Genomic DNA, 9,956 nt, shown 5'->3' on the forward strand with positions numbered 1-9,956 from the left:
ACACTTGTAAAACACGATAAATTAGTACAAAAAAATAAAATAAATCAAAAAGATTCAAATATTTCATGTTGTTTATATTTTCGTCGAGGTCAATAAATCAACAGTAAACTACAACTACTTCCTAACTACATTCAAAACGTGTCAAATTGATTGTATCTACTTTTAACAACCTAATCGGACACCTTAACTGTTGAATGACTTTTGTACATAGAACTTTTGTTGTTTACATTACTTTGCAATTCTTTAGTCTTGTTTTAACTATAGCTAACACATTTCTAAATTTATATTATACATAAAAACTATTATTATATCTAAACTATAATCAATGTTATCTATTTGAAAGTAAAAACAACTTGCAATTTTGTTATGTTATAATCTTATAATTGTCACCTAAAAATGAATGTATACTTGTAATATATACACATATATATTAGTATAATATGCATTAAACTATATATATAATGTTATTTATTATACTTATAAAATAAGTATGTATAAAATAAAATGTAAATACACTTTTTGAGACAAATATTATTTCTAGATATTGTTTTTATTATCTTTAATCATTTTGAGTTTTAAGTTTAGTAAGAACCAAAACTGCCATAAGCATTCTTTACATATATGAATAATCATGGTTGATTCTGTTTGGAAAGATGCACTGGAGTCATCTAAAAAGTTGAATTACTAGCCCGTCTCAGTTATAATTAATAAACTGTAAAACTATTACTGAAAATACACCATTTTTTAATAGAAATAACTAAAACTGAGGCAGAAAAATTGAGAATAATTATTGAATGGGAAATTCTAATATGCTAAGTTAATTATCGTTACTTCTGGAGAAAAAAATAATAAAATTTAAAATATACGAATCAGAGCTATTTTGTCCACAACGATTTTAATCCAAGGAATCTCTTGTTAACCATATTAGATAAATTAATGTTTGAATGTTTATATGTACTGTTAATCATTGACTGAAATATTTCAACATTTATGATTCATAATATAATTTGTACTTAGGATAAAGTAATGTATAACTCTAAGTAGCAACATACATACATTGTTGTACAATCGGTACTAAGGAAAATAGAGGAAATTGAAATATATTAGAAACTAATATCCCTAATTTTTTTTTTTTTTATTGGTACAAATAAAAAAAAAAAAAAAGTTTCTGAAATAAAAGTGTTGTGAATAATATTAAGCATCAGTTTGCCAAAAAGAACTTTTTCTTCATTCTGTTTGTAAAATAATACTAATATAATTTATGTCGTAGATAAAGGAAGTCGTTTGAATAATAAATCACAACGGATCAATATCGTTACCTGCATATTAAATTTTTTGAACATTTTACTACTATACAATGAATGTTAATTTTTTTTTTTATCATTTATCATTCATTATAATAATAAATGTAACCAGATATACATGATATATACTTATAACAATTATTCGGAAGAAATTTGGTATTACATTTTCTACCGGAGAACCGTCAGTCTAACACCTTTAATTTTAAATTAAAAAATATATAATATTTTTTCATTGAATTTTTTTATGCATTTAGAGAAAAATAATTCTTTAGTTCTTAAGAACATTTATACTTGTCTGCTGTTCTGTGTACGATTATTATAATACAAATTGCATACAAAAATAAATAGTTTAAATGCATTATATAAAATTAAAATACATAAATTAAATATACATGATTATTTTTTAATCAATTAAATTTGCACAAAATTGTACTGAATACCCATAGGGCAATTAACAAATTATTTTTAAAAAATTATGTAATTTAAAAATAAATAAACAAATAATTTTCTAAGAGTTTGTTTGATTATATAGCCATAAAGTAATTCGATATTGATTTATTTTCACCGTTTAAATACTTGAATTTATTACTAACTTAATGAGAAAAAAGTTCACAAGACCTACAGATTCTAAGTATTACGTTCATACCTATTGGTATTATTTGTATTCATTTATATAGCATAATTATAATTTATTACAATTTAAAAAAAATTTCAAGTGAAAGCCATTATCATGTACTTAATATCTCACACTGACACAAAACTTAAAAATCATGATACTATCAATTAAAATAAATAAATAAATACTCCATTTATTTTGCTTCTTTCATTTTGAACTTAAAGAAAATTATCATTGATATAAAGATCAAATGAATAAAATAAATATAAATCAAACTTTAATTATATTTTTTTCATCATAGGTCATAATATTTCAAATATAATTACTTAAAACAATTACCTATTACTATATATACTTTATATTTATCTAGGATTATTACGAATTTATGTCTTCAATAAAATTATTTTTATGCAACCTTAAGTTTATTTGAAGTACGTATTATTTTTTACGTTTCAACTACTGCATAGCCTATTTATATACGATTTTAGAGGCTATAACTCGATATATGACGTGCAACTAAAAATACACACACATACACACTTACATATTCAGTATAATAATTTAACATCTTTGGATTTCTATAGAAAAAGCGGTAGTAGATGAGGATAAGAACAGCAAAAAGAGCTGTTACGCCAGACGGCGCACTCGATGAATATAAAACAGGGGTGGTAGCGTAGCGTCTAATGTGCATAATTATGTTCAAAATTTCTGAATAGAATTGAAATTCAAGAATCTCTGATTTCATTAAAATGATTCTGCAGTAATAATTTACCTATGATTATATGTTTCGTACCCAATAAGAAAAGAATGGAAAAGGTTCAAAGAAAAACAAATTCAATAAAAAAAAAAAGAAGAAAAAAAAAATACTTTGAGAAGACATATGAAGTATTAGAAATATTAAAATATTAGTGGATATTCACAATTTACAGTAGCTGCTGTTTCATTCCCCGGTATTATTTTCAGTGATATGGTGTTTATTACAATTCTATGGTAGTCTATGTGGGATGTTTCGGGTGTTCTATGAGGGATATTATACTTTGGTAGTAGCAGGCAAAGAGGATGTTGCTAACTTTTGATATAATAACAACGGACATCGCGCCGCAACCGAGGGACTATAAAGATAATATCACCGCCACCAGAGATCTTTTAGCCATAAATTTTACTTAAATATACCACCGCGAGAAAATGTACGCTTATGCGCGTTATAGTGTGTATTAAAAAGAGAGAAAGAAAGAGAGAGAGAAAGAGTGCAACCTTTTTATCGTTAAAGCTTTTGCCTGAGCCATGAAATGGGATTGACTTTTGTTTTTTTTTCGTCGTTTTTATCCCATCTTTCTATGTATATATATATATAGTGACAAATTTTTAAAACGCATTTTTTCCACCCTTAGATCATCTGTACTATAGCCAGTACATACTAACCGTCACAAGGTTATTCTCATGAAATTAACCATCGGAATGCACTCGGCATGAAACGTATGGAATGACTATACACTCACACAAATACATTTTTATAAATATATATAAATGTGTGTGGTGTTTGTGTCCACTCGTAAATACACATATTTGTTCATAAGTACTATGGATATTTATTTGGTCCGGTCCGAGAATAGTACGATAATGTGTAACAATGTCCTTTGCAATTCGGTGATAATAAAAACGGAAATCGCTGGAAACTATTGAACTTTCTCATTCCAGAAATTCTATTTGAACAGTGAAACATTTAATAAAACATAATTAAATTTTTAAAATCAAAAATAATGTTTAACCATACTTTATATCAGCTATAATGTATCTGTTACGTATAGAAGGTATAAAATTATGTCACGATGAAATAGTGGAATATGGAGCAGTGCTCTTCTGACAGTTTGCGGCTAACTAAATACGATCCGTTTAATTAATTAACTATAGGACCAACGTGAGTCAGTCTGGTAATGCACAATAACTTTGCATTATCCGATCGTTGGTAAATTTTTGTGAAAATTTTTTTTTTTTTATACCACAAACTAAAATATGGCCGAAATCTAAAAAAAAAAAATTAAAAAATAATAAAAAAGTTGTAAACCAAGAATACACTTTATTTACGTCAACATGAACATTTTCAAAACGAAAATATTAACAATTATGTTTGCGAACCGTAAACTGTTCTAATTGACATTCTCATCATATTTCTATTGAAAAAATATACAATATGTAATGTAATATAGAATCATGTTAATTATTCATCGTACGCTAGAGTAGTAGCTGTGTGTTTAAATGTATATGAGTGTGTATATGAATACACCGAATCCTCGCAATACACAGAACTATAGTGTTGACAACGGGATTAAATTTAAATTCGGCGTGCTCAGTCAATCCGGAGCGCATGGATCGTTTAACTCATTCCTAGTCCCTGTAACCCTTATCCTCCGTTTCCATCACCTAGCCACTATCAAATTGGGCTTTGTTGGCAAAGGGGATGAAGAATATTATCACGATGGTTTGTTCATTAGTTGATGAATCAACGACGATGCCGTTGGCCTTCTATACCTGGTGCGTCTATTTGAAATTCAACGACTATTGCGACTGTTCAAATTGTTTGTATATGTGTTTCTCTCGCAATTATGATGTATCTACATAAAATATAATATGGTTTTACTGTATTACACAAGAATTATAATGTTTTTTTTTTTTTTTTTTTTTACCAAGAACTATCTGATTTTGAAAGTTATAAAAATAATCAATAACTATAGTCATGATATATCACCATTATCGTATTTGTCATTATGATGTAAGAACATTATATTTCTAAACAATATTCACTTTTCGTCGTAATTATAAATGATTAAATTTATGATGATCTAAGTAAATTAATATTTTTTATTATTTACTGTGAAAGAACGTTGCATTTCTAAAATCATATTTTTCCTATTTTCAAATTTTAAAATTGAATTTTTGTATAACTATAGTTATTTAAATATAATATATGAATAAGTAAAACTATTATTGACAACGTTTAAAACTGGGTTTTTGTATGTATTTATTTATAGTTATATAAATTAAAAATATATATACGTAAATAACATATAGTGATAAACTATGATTCTTTTAAATTAATTATAAAAATAAAATTATTTAGATTTCAAACCTTTAAAACTATAACCGTTTGTTATGTTTAAATAAAATATACAAAACATATGTTATGTTTAGAGTTAGTAGGGTTATTCCTACTCCTCAAATTGATTACTGGAGGTGAACTGTTCAGGGTATGAGACTGAAATCTAAAATTATGTTTCTATTCACCTTAAGTTGGATATAACGATTTAGTCGTAAACTCGTATTAACTAGGTATTGTTTGTTTAAGTTTGAAAGCAACGATAAATCATCATGTTCGAAAAACGGTTAACAGCAGTCATTGAAGTAGTATTCTATACATATATATTGAATATTTTGTCCTTAAACAATTAATTCTAAAGTGAGTATCGTGACATTATAAAATAACTTAGTACGCTCGTATTGAAATTGTATAAAATCTTGATACATTATAATATGAAGTTTTAATAAAATCTCCAGTTTTATGTTTGAAAATGTAGTCCTATAAATAAAATATTAGACATATTTACATCAAAAAATAATTTATTACGTATTATATTTATTTTTAAATATAAATATATGTATAAATATTTAAATAAATAAAATTTGAACAACACCATGGTAAGTTGCTTTTATTTATTTTTGATCTTTTAAAGTTTGCGTATCTCTTTGGTCGTTAATTTGTATTACATTTTCATTTAATATATCTAAATACATAATTGTAATATTGCTATGTTATCAATAAATTGCTGAATTCGAATTATTTCCACTTAATCTGTAAATGGATTAAACATTTATAATGTATGAATATATTTATAAGAAAATTAAGTTCCGTAAACAACATTTCAATCATACATTTTTTTTTCCTAGCTCAATTAATCGGGTTAAGATTTAAACTAATGCTTCTTATTTCTTAACCTATGCAATAAAAGTCAAGAATTTTCTAAATAGTTTTATTTTTTTAGCCTCGGTTTGTTTGTGAATTTTATTCCTAATAAATATTTCATTAATCTGGTATGGTAAGACATTTAACAGAAATTATTTACGTTGAAATTGGAGAATCAGTTTTTCTAAAAATTTATAACTGAGAGAAGAATAAGCAAGGTCAATAAACACTGATATTTAATATCGTTGTCATAAACACACACCAAAATTATGTGCATGTTTGTTTACTTAAACAGCAACTATATTCATTGTATAAACTAATATTATAAAATATTTTGAAACGTCTTTAAAATAGGTATATCTAAACCGAACCAATCAGAAATTTTTGATTCAGAAAAGACACCTGCTAAGACAGTTTCTTACATATAATAATGACAGATTATAAATAAAAAAAATAATAAAAGTTTTCTATCTAATTTAAATTTTCAAAAAATACATACTTCATTCAATCGACTCATATTAAAAGAAGTAGTGTTAAAAACTATAGCTTATATTTTATTTTCCAATGACCATTCGAGTAATATGTCATAAATTGGTGGTAATATGATTTTAAGCCCATTCTATTCATTATATTTTTCTTTTAGACATATTAAAAATAATTAAGTAAAATACAAAAATGTGAATATATCAATGTACATTGAGAGTAACGTAACTCTCACTTCTAGAATGTACTGACTATGTTATACCTAATAATTTGAATTATGGTGTGGCAATAAAATATCAACGGATAAAATCTTCATTATCACAATAATTTGGAGTTAAAGCTACACTTTTTTATATTTAAAAATTTTAAAATTTGTTTTTTCATATGAAATAATCGATTAAAAAGAATTTTTATAATATATAATTTAATTTTTTTTTTGTAAATTTTTTAGTTATTGAAATCATTAAAAAAAGAACTGAATGAAAACCCATTAAGCCATTTTTAACCTAACCTCATGGCGACACAGAAAGGAGTTTAGTTTCTTAATTTTTGAAGACTTATTTTTTCCTATCACTTAAAAAAATGGGGGGGTACTCATTTTAAATTTCCCGAAAAAATGTTTAGACTATATAAACGTGAACCACTCTAATATATATATACTAGCATAATTTCCTGGCTTTGCTCGTAAATATAAATGCTTATCTTTTTATTTAGTTAGGTTACTATAGGCAAATAAAAAAAAGTATAATTGTCATTTTCCTTCTTGTTTTAACCCAAGCTTAGAACTGGCAGCAAGTTTCTCTTTGTGGCATGGTTAAAATTTTTTCATAGAATCTTATTTATCTACACAATGATAGTATTTTTAACATATAACCTAGGCAATTGTTTTTTTTTAACGTATTGCATCGCAAAAAAATTAAAAAAGTAAGCAATTATAAATAAATAATTACTAAATTAACTTATATAATTTAAATTAAACCTAAAATTTGATCTATGGTGTACTTTTACATTATAAAAAAAAAAAAAATTGAGATAATTGGATGAGTAGTGTCAAAGAACATGCGTGACAAAGATTCCATTTTACCACATTTATATAGATAAATAATAATATAATAAATAAATAGGTTTTTTTATAATAATATATATATTTTTAAGTTGCACAAAACAGAAATTGTTCAATCATTGAGTTTAACTGCGAAGAATGTCAAATTCATAAATATAGTATTATATTTACACATGGTAAAATATACAGAACTTAAACGAGGACTATTACGGTGAAAAATGTACTGTCAGCATTTATTTAAAATAATGAACCCAAATAAAATTATTATTTCTATTTCAATTTTTTTTTATATTATGAATTTATGACGACATCATGATTTAACACAAATTACAAAAAATATAACCAAATATCCCATGAAATAAAAGTACAGATCACAAACACTAAAGGAATCTGTTTATCCAGAGTCTATAAAAAATTTGATATTATTTCAGATACATCGAACTATTTGAACGAATTCCTATTTACATTAGCTTCAAAGATAGTTTCACTGCCTCAGTAACTAAAAATGTATTACAAAATAGTATATTGCAAAGTGAATAATCCGGCATTAAGTCCATAATTTTTGGTCATTAAACAAAATTCCTTAAATCTCTAAGCAATATAATATATTGTATATTGTGTATATTATACACATAATACCAATTTGCTCAGACATCATGTATAAGGATCAACACAAAGTAAACCAGTATAAAATAGTGTATATAAAATATATAATATTTAGGTATCATTAGACTATTTTGTTTTTTTGTACAATGTATTTTACACACTGTCGATATTGGCAAAACTAAAATAGCCACATCTGTGATTCACCAATATTTTTCATTTCATTGATAAAATGAATTATTTATCACTTACTATAAAGTCACTTACTACTCGCATAAGAGAGTGGACTATCAAAATTTAAAAATAAAAAGATAACATATGAAAAATATATGTATTTATAAAAATTCTTATGATTGGCCTTTAATTGTTGATGGAAGAAAAATACCCGATAATATCCAAAAATTTTACTAAATCTTATGCAAATTGACGTGATATATTTTATTATATTTTCGATACCATGGGAATATTAATAGCGTGAATAAAATATTCAAATTTAAACATCATTCAATAATACTTAATACTTAATTAACATTGAACTTATTTTTCTAGTAGTTTTTGTTTTTAATAGCTAACGAAAAAGGCAGATCTCATATGTTTTATTGATTATTAATCAAAATTATAGGAATTTTAAGTAGTAATCGTCTTTGTATTAGCATCGCACTATTCTAAGAAAATGTTATGCATATCTATTAGTGGATTCAGCTTACTAATTCTGTGTGTGCATAACAAATAAGAATATAATTTCAAATTAATATAGTATGCGTTTAATTAAATACAATATTATAAATTCTATTATTTAAAATTTCTATTGTTTTTGTATTTCGTAGAGACCCTATATCCACACAAATAAATTGCATACTATTTATAATTTTGTTGTTGAAACACGCGTAAATAATAAATAACATGGTCATATTTGCCAAGCAAAAAAAAATCTATACATGTACCGAAACGCGCATATAAACACGATAAATGAGATAGTTTACTCGGTTCTGATAAATTATATCGATAAAATATGTGTAAAAATTCTGTACATTAATTATAAAACACCAATAGCATTCAACTACGACGTGTTGGTATTGTAATATTTATTGTTGTATATTTTGTTTTTCTAGAACTTCACTAGGAATTTTAAATAGGATAAAAATACACGTGTATAGCATAGGTAGAAGTTATGAGACGGAAAACAAAATCACCATCGATTAGTAAAATGCACCGCAACCCAATCAATTGGAATTAGACTTCGTTCAGTGCAGCAGTGGCAGCCGAGTGAAAATCATAGGGGAAATATTGTATTGTGATCCAGTAATTTTCCGTCGATAGCGGCATGTTTTATACAAAACGCGAATACAATAGACCTTGCTATACGGATGGTGACGAGGAAGAGTAGCGATGAAAAAAGAGAAGAATGTCATCGTATACATTGTATATGTGTGTATATGAATGCAAAAGAAAAGAGGAAAAACGCCCAGTGATTTGTTAGTGTTTATGTGTATATACGACCCAGGAGAGCGAACGATTGCAGCCAAGAGGAAAAAGAGGATGGGAAGGGGACTTAGACGGACATTTGTACGTGATCAAACTCGAGAAAACACCGAGTAAAAATTAAAAGAAATTGTTCTCCGCATCAACAGACGAAAATGACAGCGGCGGCGGTGGCGACGGCGCCCTCTGCCTCTGAGGTAATGTTGCCGCGCCATTTTTTCCGCTTATTAGTTTTGTAAAATGAGATTTAATATTGTTATTAAATACTTGTCGTCCTCGGATCGCAGTTAATACTCGTCTCCCCGAGACCTATTTAATATTTCCACAGTGTTTTACACGTGGCTGGAAGGGATCATTTATTATTTTCTTATAATAACCGCGGTGAATGCCACCATCTTACTCCGGCGCCCAATAACCATCGTAACTCAATACGATTTCATAGGTCGA

This window comes from Sipha flava, unplaced genomic scaffold (genome assembly GCF_003268045.1).
Source record: "Sipha flava isolate LNK unplaced genomic scaffold, YSA_version1 285_pilon_pilon, whole genome shotgun sequence".
Classification (NCBI taxonomy): Eukaryota; Metazoa; Arthropoda; class Insecta; order Hemiptera; family Aphididae; genus Sipha; species Sipha flava.